This window comes from Saccostrea cucullata, unplaced genomic scaffold, assembly GCF_032062105.1.
Source record: "Saccostrea cucullata isolate Sc308-1 unplaced genomic scaffold, CSIRO_AGI_Scuc_v1 ctg2532, whole genome shotgun sequence".
Lineage (NCBI taxonomy): Eukaryota > Metazoa > Mollusca > Bivalvia > Ostreida > Ostreidae > Saccostrea > Saccostrea cuccullata.
This window is the reverse complement of record NW_026935580.1, coordinates 54888-66513: the sequence shown is the minus strand read 5'-3', so window position 1 is coordinate 66513 and position 11626 is coordinate 54888. Positions and strand designations below refer to the sequence as shown.

The window sequence follows — 11626 nt, the reverse complement described above, 5'->3', positions numbered from 1 at the left end:
CCGTTTCAACGGAAGACCTTCTTATTATTCTGTTGTTTCTTTTCAACTTTTCTTATTATTATTCTTACCGATTTTGTGCAGGCGATTTCTCGTAAATGCGCCGATGGATTTTCATGAAACTTTCAGCATTGATGACAAATTATATGAACTTAAGGCGTTTTTTCTAAATTTGATGACGTCACTTCCGGTTCGGAGTTTTCTGCGATTTAGTGAGTTTTAGTGGGTCATTTTGTCCGGCAGTTTTCTCAATAATGGCTCAAGATAGAAACACGAAACTTTCAGGTATGATAGACCAAAGTCTATAGATATGTATAAGGTTTTTCATTTTTATCGGAAATTCCACAAGTCGGCGCTTCCTATGGCCCGAAAATAGACGTATCGCGAATTTCAAAATTTTTAACACCTTTTCCACGATAGCGTTTTACCTGGAAATAATTTGTTAAAAGATATAGAACAAAAGAAGTGTAGAATTTCAAGATCTTTCGAATGATATCTCGTAAAAAGGGCTGGCCCCTAAAATTAAGGGCCTAGAGGGTCCGAAAGTTTTTTCTTTATATCTCAAAACGTATTGAAAATTTGTAATACGTCAAAGAAGCAAAGTTGTTTAAAATGTCAAGCTTTATCTATCGGATTCGTCAAAATACGTCCGGCGTCGTTACTTGCGGTCAAACCGGAAGTAGTCCGAAAACGCGTATTTTTGCATTTCTTGACAGGTTTCTGGGTAACATATGTCTTTGGGAGCATAAAAATTAATTTTTTGTCCGTCGTCGTCACTTCCGGTCAAACCGGAAGTAGCCAAAAATAGCTTATTTTTTGCATTAATTAACATAGCTTTAGAGGAGTCTAAGCATTTTTAGGTGGTATTTCTCATTTTTGTTAAAAATGAAAGCTATTTCTGGTCAAACAGGACGGAAGACCTACTCGTTGCTTTGCAACGAGCTTTGCTCTAGTTTACCTAATATTATGTTCCCCAAACGAAGTTGGGGAACATATTGTTTTTACTCTGTTTCTTATTTTTAAGGTCTTCCGTCTTCAGCGGAAGACCTTATTGTTTTTCTTAGGTTTCTTTTCCACTATTTTTATTAGGGTCTTCCGCTTCCTTCGGAAGACCCTACTGTTATTCTACTGTTTCTTATTATTATTTTATTTTTTTTTCCCGCTCGATTTTTGACAGGCGATTTCTCAAAGACCTTTGGACTGATTTTTATGAAACTTTCAGGTTAGATACCTTGTAATTAAACCTATTTACACCTGTTTTCAATTTTTTGATGCATGCCTTTAATTGTGAGTTATTGCCCTTTAATTGAAAATTTTGATGTCTCGTTTCCGCTAAAAATCTCAAGGACGACGTAAGATATTTACACGAAAGTTGGAGAACTTGTAGCCAATACATTGTAGATGTGCAGAACGATAAAATTATAAGCTGATTTCCTAAGGTTTGGAAGCTATAAAACGGCAAATTTTAGTAATTTTTTTTCTTGAATTTTTGCTACTTTTTGTGTAATAACTTTTGAACCGAGAATAATTTGGTAAGAAATATAAAACAAAAGTTGTGTGTAATTACGAGAGCTTTCATATTAGATCAATGAAAAGGGGCTGGCCCCTGTAATTAGGGGTTAATAGCTCATACACGTTTTTTTCTGATAGCTAAAATATTGGTATATTATGAAAAAGTTTGACTGAAATAATTTCGAACTTATTAAATCTTGTCATTTGATATAAAAAGAAATAAACTCCCAGCTATATTTAATTGTTTTTTATATAAAACAAGTATACTTGTGAGAAACCTTTCAGGAACAAGTTGTCTACTATAGCCAGCCAAGCCTTTACTGCATGTGCACATTTTTAGTTGATGCATCTAAAAGATATAGTTTTGATTCGGTGTTTCTTTGTTTTCTTTTTATTCAAATAATTTTAAAATGTGATGATGTACACAACAATAATTAGTACCTAGTTTAGAGGATTTTTGTTTGTAAACAACGCGCGGCATTGTGGGAAATAGGAAGGTACTAAAGACGCGATGTACTAAACACTGATTTGACCTGATTCAAATTTGTCTGTGAATGTTCCAAACAATTGAATTTTTGTATAGCATATGCCTCGAAGTCATAAAGTCTGTACATAAGTAATTTAAAATACTCATTGTTACCATTTAATTAAAAATTAAAACGTCAGGTAAAATTTTAATATCAGGTCTCTAGTATATCCCGTTTTTAGTGTGCCCCTTCGAGTCGATGTCGGACACATCATCGTCACATGTTTACAAACTGAAAATAGAATGATTTGTGAAGTTGAACATTTTCTCACCAAAGAATACGTATGTAGACATGCAGCTACGAAGTACTTTGTCACACCTCTGGAACATTATTCTAAGCAGAATTATCCAGATTTATATATTCTAAGAATCTTGTGTGAATTGTTTACGAGGAAATTCCAACTGTCACATTAACAAGGATGAACACTCTTGACTCTGCTTGGGGTTTCCTAGTGATAATTGCATCGAGTGATGAAAGAGCTGACGGCGACATTTTAATGTATGATTGGCTTGGACCATTGGAATGAAGGTTAGAATATTTTTATTACTTAAAATTTACACTACTGATTATCCTGGCGTATTGTATTTTCGACCTATTTAGATGTTATTTTGTAATTTATCACAAACTTTATAGAACCTGAAAAAATATGGGCTTAAAATGTTAGCATATGTGTCTATAAATAAAATGATATAACCCAAGTTGCAGTTTTGTGTTTATTTTATTTATATGCCATAATATGGAAAGGGTGCATTTTCCTTACAAAAATATTAGCGTCTTGTGTTTTCGACCTAAATATAGTATCAACGATTAATCAGTATTGCCTATAAATATCCATTGGATATTCCAAACAATAAAAATACGATTGTCTGTCCTTCAAAAAAGTATTGAACAGGTTGCATATTTTGGTTGCAAATACATTTATTCGTTGGTTGAATCCATCTGTCAGTAGCTGTGTATTTCCAAAAAAAATCAATGAAATTACGTTGCATTTTTAAGTAAAAATCTGAATCTGAAAAAAGAAAGTGCTCATATTTAAGGTAGAAAAAAATTGTTTGATCCACCCATTCATTTCAATATTCTTGCGTCTCTTTGACATTTATCTTAATTTTCTTTTAGAAAAATTTCATCAAAAAATCTTTGTAATTAACCGATTACGGCTTTGATTAATCAACAGATAAAATGTGCATTAGTAAAAAGACTAGAATTTCTGACATCGGACTAAAACCATCAGGGAAAATCCGTTGAATTAATTATTTTGGGTATTTTCACTACAGCTGTGCTTCAAAGGTATTTTTCTAAGTGTAGCAACCGAAAATAATGTTCTACCGCGCGGAATCTGCACGGGAAACAGATTGAGAAAAATAGGTCGAAAATACAATACGGTCGAAAATAGGATACGAGACGATACTTAAATTTACACTACTGATTACATGACAGTGACATACATTGATGTTATAACAGTTATTAGAAATACACAGACACACCGATATATTATCTGTTTTACAGTTCAGACGCTCTCTGTTTACCTTGTAAATCCCCACAGCTTTATATTTTATTTTTTTTAAATTTGAGAATGTAATTTCAACAAGTCTTACTCACTCAGTCACTTTTACTTTCAAAACCAAAAATGCAAAAATTCCAACACAACAGTCCTACTTAACTATCTATCATAGTGATCATACCCTATAATTCAAACTGCACTTAGTGTTACAGAATATATTCAACTAATTATATATTGACAGTGTGACTTTAAGGGTGAGGGCAGATACTTATTTAGTTTTAATTTAGATTGTGCTTGTCAAGCCGCATTTGACATTTGGTGCATCCATGCTCAGTGTTCACACTGAGAGTTTATTCAAATGTTTAATTCGAAAGAATTCACTGCTCGTTAAATTAGTTATTACTTCCCATTAGCTCCATGTGAACATGAGTAAGGATAGCTAATTCAAATTAAATAGAAATGAATTTTGAATGTAGCTTAAACATGTTAAAGAAGCTAAGCACTGTGGGTAGGGTTGGACAACGATACACGGTACCAGTACCGTACCGAATAGTTACTTCAAAAATACCGGTAAAATACCGTTTCATTTCATACCGGTACTGATAACGGTATTTCTTTATCTTTAAAACATTGTTATACATTAGGCCAAAATGAAATTATTGTTTGGTTGGAATTGCCTCCCGCCTCATTGAAATGCCCCCTCCTGAAAAAATTTTATTGATCAAAAGTAGGAAGATTTCTTTTTATTTAATCAATTTTTTTGCCCATTACATGTAATACATGCACCATACAAAACACTGATATATAGTGTAGATATCTATGTAAAATTATGGGGTTTTTTGTTAATTGTAGATATCATTGTTTAAAGTCAGAAAATGTATTTACTGTTTACTGAGATATTTATAAAAAATTTAAAAATTTTCTTCCATTTAACATGTGTTTAAAACAAACAAAAAAATTTCCCTCCCTCCCTCCTCTGTCTGAAAACCTTCAGGCGGCAATTCCAAACAAACAATTTTTTAAGGATGGCCTTACAAATCACACTGAGAGTTTATTCAAATGTTTAATTCAAATGAATTCACTGCTCGTTAAACATGTTAAATTACTTCCCATTAGCTCCATGTGAACATGACTAAGGATAGCTAATTCAAATTAAATAGAAATGAATTTTGAATGTAGCTTAAACATGTTAAAGAAGCTAAGCACTGTGGGTCCAAAGTATACTGCGGAAGAATTGTGTGGAGCAATGTGCAAGTCACAATCTTCTTTTGCCAAGGTGTTATCATAAGAGCTCGCATTATGGGCAGGGATTTGTGCTGCTGTCTGGACTCGCTATTAATAGATGTTTTCAAAAAGTCTTAATTATTTAAGGCCATCCTTAAAAATTTTGTTTTTTGCGGTAACGCGCCTCATCATTTTAGGTGTTGGTAAGTAGGTAGGCATATTATTTTTTTTTTTTGATATAAAAAGTCAGAAATAAATTTAGATTACATAGAGGTATTAACTATGTCTTAGATTTCACCTTAATGAGTCAAACAAGAAAAAACATTCTTAATGAATTCAATCTTTTATTGCTCATATATCAGAACACATCAATTCTTTTGTAAAAACAGCTTAGGTGCAATGGAGACGTAAAAAAATATATCAATCAGATAAAAATGGAAAATGGATATGTAAAAAAAAAAAAAAAAAAAATTGAACCGATAAAAAAAATCCAGTAGGGTGGATTTTGGTGAGTCGGTCGCATTACTGCAAAAAACAAATTTTTAAGGATGGCCTAATATCATACTTCACTGACAAAAAAGGACAAATATTGCTCAGTTAAATTGCAAAAGAAATTTGTTTAAAAAAAATTGTAATAATAGAAAGTTTGCTTTTTTGTTTGATAAGACTGCTGTAATGGTTTAATGTTTGTTTATTTGCCTTAATCATACATTTTTCAGTCATTTCATGGTGCCACCACTTGGGATGGTATTAGCTGCAAATATAGACTTGTTTTTAGAACTTATTGCCTTTAAGAAGTATGAGATCCATTTTGTGCTAACACCTACCGTGACACAGAATCTTGGTTTATGCAGTCTCATAGGAGTAACCTGTCTAAAGCACTTAGCAATGGGATTGGAACCTGCGACGTAAGGTTCAGCTTCTTATTGATACTTTGATTGATAATATTTATTTGAGAATTTCACTCATTCACACTTAGAGATGTTGATATATACTGTTGAGTACCATCAATTTAGACCTTTACTTAGCTAAGTAAACATGTACTGTGAGGTTTTTAAGGTCTCATTCATTTTATATGCCAGATGCATGTTAAGGAACATTACTGCATAAATGTTTTTGTCTTAAATTTGAAGCTCTTTACTAATATAGAGATATGTTACCATATAGTGTTAAACGTCTTCAAATTAGGGTAGACCTTTACTTTAAACTCAGCAATGTGAGTGTGTTGTGTGAACTTGTGTTAGCGAGACAGTGTGTTGTATGAAATTGTGTTAGCTTGACAGTGGGTTGTCTGAATACTTGTTAGCTTGACGATGTGTTGCATAAACTCGTGTAAGCGAGACAGCGTGTTGTGTGAAATCGTGTATAAAGTGTAAGTGTGACAGTGTGTTGTGTAAACTCGTGTTAGCTAGACAGAGTGTTGATTGAACTCGTATTAGCGAGACTTTGTGTTGTGTAAACTGGTGTTAGTGAGACTGCGTGTTGTGTAAACTCGGGTTAGCAAGACTGCGTGTTGTGTAAACTCATGTTAGCGAGACAGCGTGTTGTGTGAACTCTTATTAACGAGACAGCATGTTGTGTGAATTCATGTTAGCGTGACAGTGTGTTGTGTGAATTTGTGTTATCCTGAAAATTTGTCGTGTGAACTGGTGTTAGAGAGACAGTGTGTTGTGTGAACTAGTGTTAGCGAGATTGCATATTGTGTGAACTCGTGTTAGCGAGACTGCGTGTTATGTAAACTCGTGTTAGAGAGACAGCGTATTGTGTGAACTCTTGTTAGTGATATTGCTTGTATTTTGAATATGTGTTAGCGTGACAGTGTGTTGTGTAAACTTGTGTTAGCCTGACAATGTGTTGTGTGAAATGGTATAAGAATGACAGTGTGTTGTGTGAAATGGTATTGGATGACAGTGTGTTATCGCAACAGCGTTTGGTGCGAACTTGTGTTAGTGAATAGTGAGACAGCCTGTTTTGTGAATTCGTGTTAGCGTGACAGTGTGTTGTGTGAACTCGTGTTAGCCTGACAGTGTGTTGTGTGAAATGGTATTAGGATGACAGTGTGTTGTGTGAAAATGGTATTAGGATGACAGTGTGTTATCGCAACAGCGTTTGTTAGTGAATAGTGAGACAGCCTGTTTTGTGACTTTGTGTTAGCATGACAGTGTATTTTGTAAACTCATGTTAGCGTGACAGTGTATTGTGTAAACTCATGTTAGTGAGATTGCGTGTTGTGTAAACTCATGTTAGCGTGACAGTGTGTTGTGTGAATTCATCTAAGCGTGACAGTGTGTTGCGTGAACTTGTGTTAGCTAGACAGTGTGTTGTATGAACTCATATTAGCGAGACTGCGTGTTATGTAAACTTGTGTTAGCGAGACAGCGTGTTGTGTGAACTTGTGTTAGCGAGACAGCGTGTTTGTGAATTCGTGTTAGTGTGATAGTGTGTTGTGTGAACTTGTGTTAGCCTGATATTTTGTTGTGTGAAATTGTATTAGCGTGACAGTGTGTTGTGTGTTAGTGTGACAGCGTGTGGTGCAAACTTGTGTTAGTGCAAAAGTGTTTTTCAGTGTTGTGATGGCGAGCTGTGTGATAGCTTATGGCATCTTTTGTGTCGGTAAGATGGCACGTTTTTATGAAAGTGCTATTGAGCTTTAGCAAGTGGCCCTATCTGGACACGCCTTATTATGATTGATCAGTTCTCAGATATACAGTGAATTACCGGTATTATTTTCACCATGAAATCAGCATTTACAGTTGCAATTACTTAGTTAATAATCATAAGATATTGGTTTGCCAGTTATTAAAGTTATGGTGTTCCAATGATGTGAAGTTGCAGTGTGCTAGCATGTTAATTTCAACAGACTGCCACTCCAATGCAGCTTTAGACAACACGCTGCTGTGATAACACAAAACAAAATATCATGCAAACACAACTCTAAACAATCTGTTGAGTGTTAGCTTCACTGCATGTTGGATTCAGTGTGCTGGCATATTATCACTGACGTACATGCTAGCACATTGTCACCTCGTGCTAGTATGTTGTCATAAATACTCTAGCACATTATCCTAGACCCGCTAGTGCATTATTACTTTGCACTTGTATGTTGTCTTATTAGGGAATAGCTTAAATGACTGCCTTAATTGGTGTAAACTTCTTTTAATTGATGAAAGAGTACATTAAAATTTACAAATTATACAGGGAAAATGTGACAATATCTTAGAACTCAATTTTATAATCTAATTTATAATCTCATGAATTGCATGTTTTATTGGTAAAAGAATTATGAATTAAAAAATTTCAATTTCTTTTGGATAGGTGTGACCCATCTGAATACTGAATTTTGATACCAAGCATGACCATGATTTGCCAGAAGATCATCTGTTTGGATGTGACATGGAATAAACAGCATAGTGAAAATAAGTCAAGTTTTGGTTTGTGACGACAACTTTTCAACACACTGTGTATCATTTTTAAATTTTGATTCGACAACATCAATCCACAAATACCGGGTATGAGCATATCAATTGCTCTTAGTTTTTCAAGTGAAATAGTTTTTGTAACAGAAATACATGTACCAGTAATTACATTGGACAAAATGTTATTTTTAAATATAATAATATTTTGTTTGTGTTGCATGTTGACCTCTTTATTAAGGTCTTCCCTTTCAAAGTTTAGACTTACTTATTCTAATGATTAAGATAGATCCTCTGTCTTCAGCAGGAATATAAGATCTTGTAATACATGTATGTGTATTTTTAGAGTATAATGTAAAAAAATTGTTATTTTGGCACATACAGCTAAATAAAGGCATATACATGTGTATGATTCCAAGGAATTCAATACATAGGGCATGTACATGTAGTTTTCTAAAACAAGATTGAAGAGATGTCCAGTCGCATTTCAATGTCAGCTGCAAAACTGTGCCTGTTGCATACTTATTAGCCCATCTGAGCTAAAGGAACCAGTAAATTTTTTAAAAACATAATTTTATCCATTATCATCATTGTCTAAAATTTCACAATATCATTTTCCAGAACCAAAGTGAAACTTGGCACAGAGCATCCTTAGTGTAGGGGATTCAAATTGTTCTTATGCAGGGCAATACTTTCAAAGAGATTTGTTTCTTTAATGCTGTAAATGTATTATATTTAGCGTGTACAATATTTGGTGGAAATTGACTTTTGAATAAGTTAGCGTAGATATTCTTATTTATGTTTATGTACAAGACTTTTAGCTTTGTAATTGATTTAGTGATTGCTGCATACCGTAAAAGCCGCTAAAAAAGAATACACAGCCATATGTAATATGTTTACAATAAACCTTTCAGAGAATTTTACACTCCTATTGAGGTACCACCAGTTGCTAGTGGAAAGCTGCAAATTTGAAATATACACAACACATTTCTGTGCGTTTATTATAAAAGTATTGTTCTACTTACTGATTGCAACTAATGAAGATTGTTCATCATTATTGTTATGTAAATACATTTGGATTTTTTGATTTATTATATAATTTGTTTATTTTATTTACCTAGTTATATTGTATATTAAATGATTTTAAAGCCATTTTTAAGATGGTAATGTAGCAAAACACTTATGTTTCTGTAGTATGACACGTTTCACAAACATAATTGCAACAAAGATGATATATCCGATATCAAAAGTCATAATATTGGAAGTTTAACTGTTTCAAGAATGCTGTTAGAGAGAGTACCCTTTAGACCTCATGCTCACACCAAATTAAAGAATTCAAGTAAGGGTTTTTGAGACAAATCGAAAAAGAGAATGTTAGCAAAATTGACAATCTAGACAGAAACATTGAATCTTTTGCTTATCGCTAGGAAGGAAGACCCACTCGTTGCTTTGCAACGAGCTTTGCTCTAGTTATTATTGTTTTTTTTTCTTACCGATTTTGTACGCGCGATTTCTCGAGAACGGCTCGATCGATTTTCATGAAACTTTCAGGTCTGATAGAACATCAAAAAATCTAGATATATATTTTTTTATTTTGATGACGTCACTTCCGGTTCGGAGTTTTCTGCGATTTAGTGATTTTTAGAGGGTCACTTTGTCCGGCAGTTTTCTCAAAAAGCACTTAACACAGGAGCTTGAAATTTTCAGTGATGCCAAAGCAACTTTTGGAGAAGTGCACTAAGTATATCACAACTACCGGAAGTACGAAGCGCCGATGCTCGCTATGGCCCGAAAATAGTCCTATCAAGAATTTCAAAATTTTAAGCACTTTTTCAACGATAACTTTTTACCTAAAAATATTTTGTTAAAGCATGTAGAACAAAAAATGTGTAGAATTTCAAGATCTTTCAAATGACATCTCGAAAAAAGAGCTGGCCCCTTAAATCAGGGGCCTGGAAGGGCCGAAAGCTTTTCCTTGATATCTCAAAAAATATTGAGAATTTGTGATACGTCAAAGAAGCAAAATTGTTCAAAATGTCAAGCTTCGTCTATTGAAGTCGTCAAAATACGTCCGGCGTCGTCACTTCCGGTAAAACCGGAAGTGGTCGGAAAACGCATATTTTTACCGTTCTTGACAAGTTTTCTGGTAACATATGTCTCTGGGAGCATTATAATTAATTTTCCGTTCGTCGTCGTCACTTCCGGTCAAACCGGAAGTAACAGAAAATGCCTTATTTTTGCAATAATTAACATGGATTTAGAGAAATCAAACCATTTTTGGACGTTTTTTCTCATTTCTTTTAAAAATGAAAGCCACTTCCGGTCAAACATGACGGAAGACCTACTCGTTGCTTTGCAACGAGCTTTGCTCTAGTTATTAAGGTCTTCCGTCTTCAGCGGAAGACCTTACTGTTATTCTTAGGTTTCTTTTCCACTATTTTTATTATTAAGGTCTTCCGTCTCCAACGGAAGACCTTATTGTTTTCGTTCGGTTTCTTTTTCCCTATTATTATTATTATTATTATTATTTTTCTTACCGATTTTGTGCACGCGATTTCTCAGAAACGGCTGGACCGATTCTCACCAAATTTTCAGATCTGATAGATATTTATCTGAACCTTGTCGGAAATTTTTCGTAAGTACGTCGTCACTTCCGGTCGTGAGATATGGACGATTTACTGATTTTTAGAGGGTCAGCTTGTCCTGAGATCTCCTCCTAAACGACTTAAGATATCGACTTGAGATTTTCAGTGAAGGTAGAGGAAGGATAGTAGATGTGACATTTTGCATATAGAGCTTTCCAGGTAAGAAGGTATCGACGCTCGCCTGGGATCGAAAAATAGCCTCATACTCATCTCGCAAAAATTGACACGTTTTCTTTTATAACTTTTTACCTGTTAATATTTTGTTAAGACGTGTATAATAAAAAATGTGCAATATAGTAAGACCTTTCATTTGATATCAAGTAAACGGGGTTAGTCCTTCAAATTAGGGGCATAGAGGGGCCAAAAGTCTCTCGTCTTTAACTTTTTTGTTTTCAATATTTTCAAATGATATTAGTAAAGTTGATAGAAACATTTCTTATAAGGTTGAATATATAATTCGTTTGTAAATTTATAAATTCAAACTCGAGATATTAACATTCAAAAATCTGAAGCGGGAACTAAATGGCGGCGGTCTCTGTCAATTCCGACATTTCGCAATAGCGGTTAACAGAGGCAGCCGAGCGTTTGCTTGAACGAAAGTAACATAAGGAGCAATGAAATGTGTAGGGATACTTGGATTGTCACGTCGTAGGTTCGTTGCAATTCTGTGTCAAACTACATTCATAATCCAAGGTCTCCTTACAAGTTTTCTTTAATTGGTTTTGGTTGTTTCTCAAAGTAGAAAAAAAGAAAAGAATTAATGTGCAAATTAAGTACGCATTGATGATATTATCTAAATCAAAAGGA

General features: G+C 34.0%; 1 long non-coding RNA gene across 1 annotated transcript; it reads left to right on the top strand.

Annotated features, from left to right (window-relative positions):
• Positions 1 to 2400: 2400 nt before the first annotated feature.
• Positions 2401 to 9164, top strand: LOC134243343 (uncharacterized). The gene is made up of 3 exons (XR_009987013.1): positions 2401 to 2564; positions 5481 to 5669; positions 8077 to 9164. It is a non-coding gene; the product is annotated as an uncharacterized LOC134243343 (long non-coding RNA).
• Positions 9165 to 11626: the final 2462 nt, after the last annotated feature.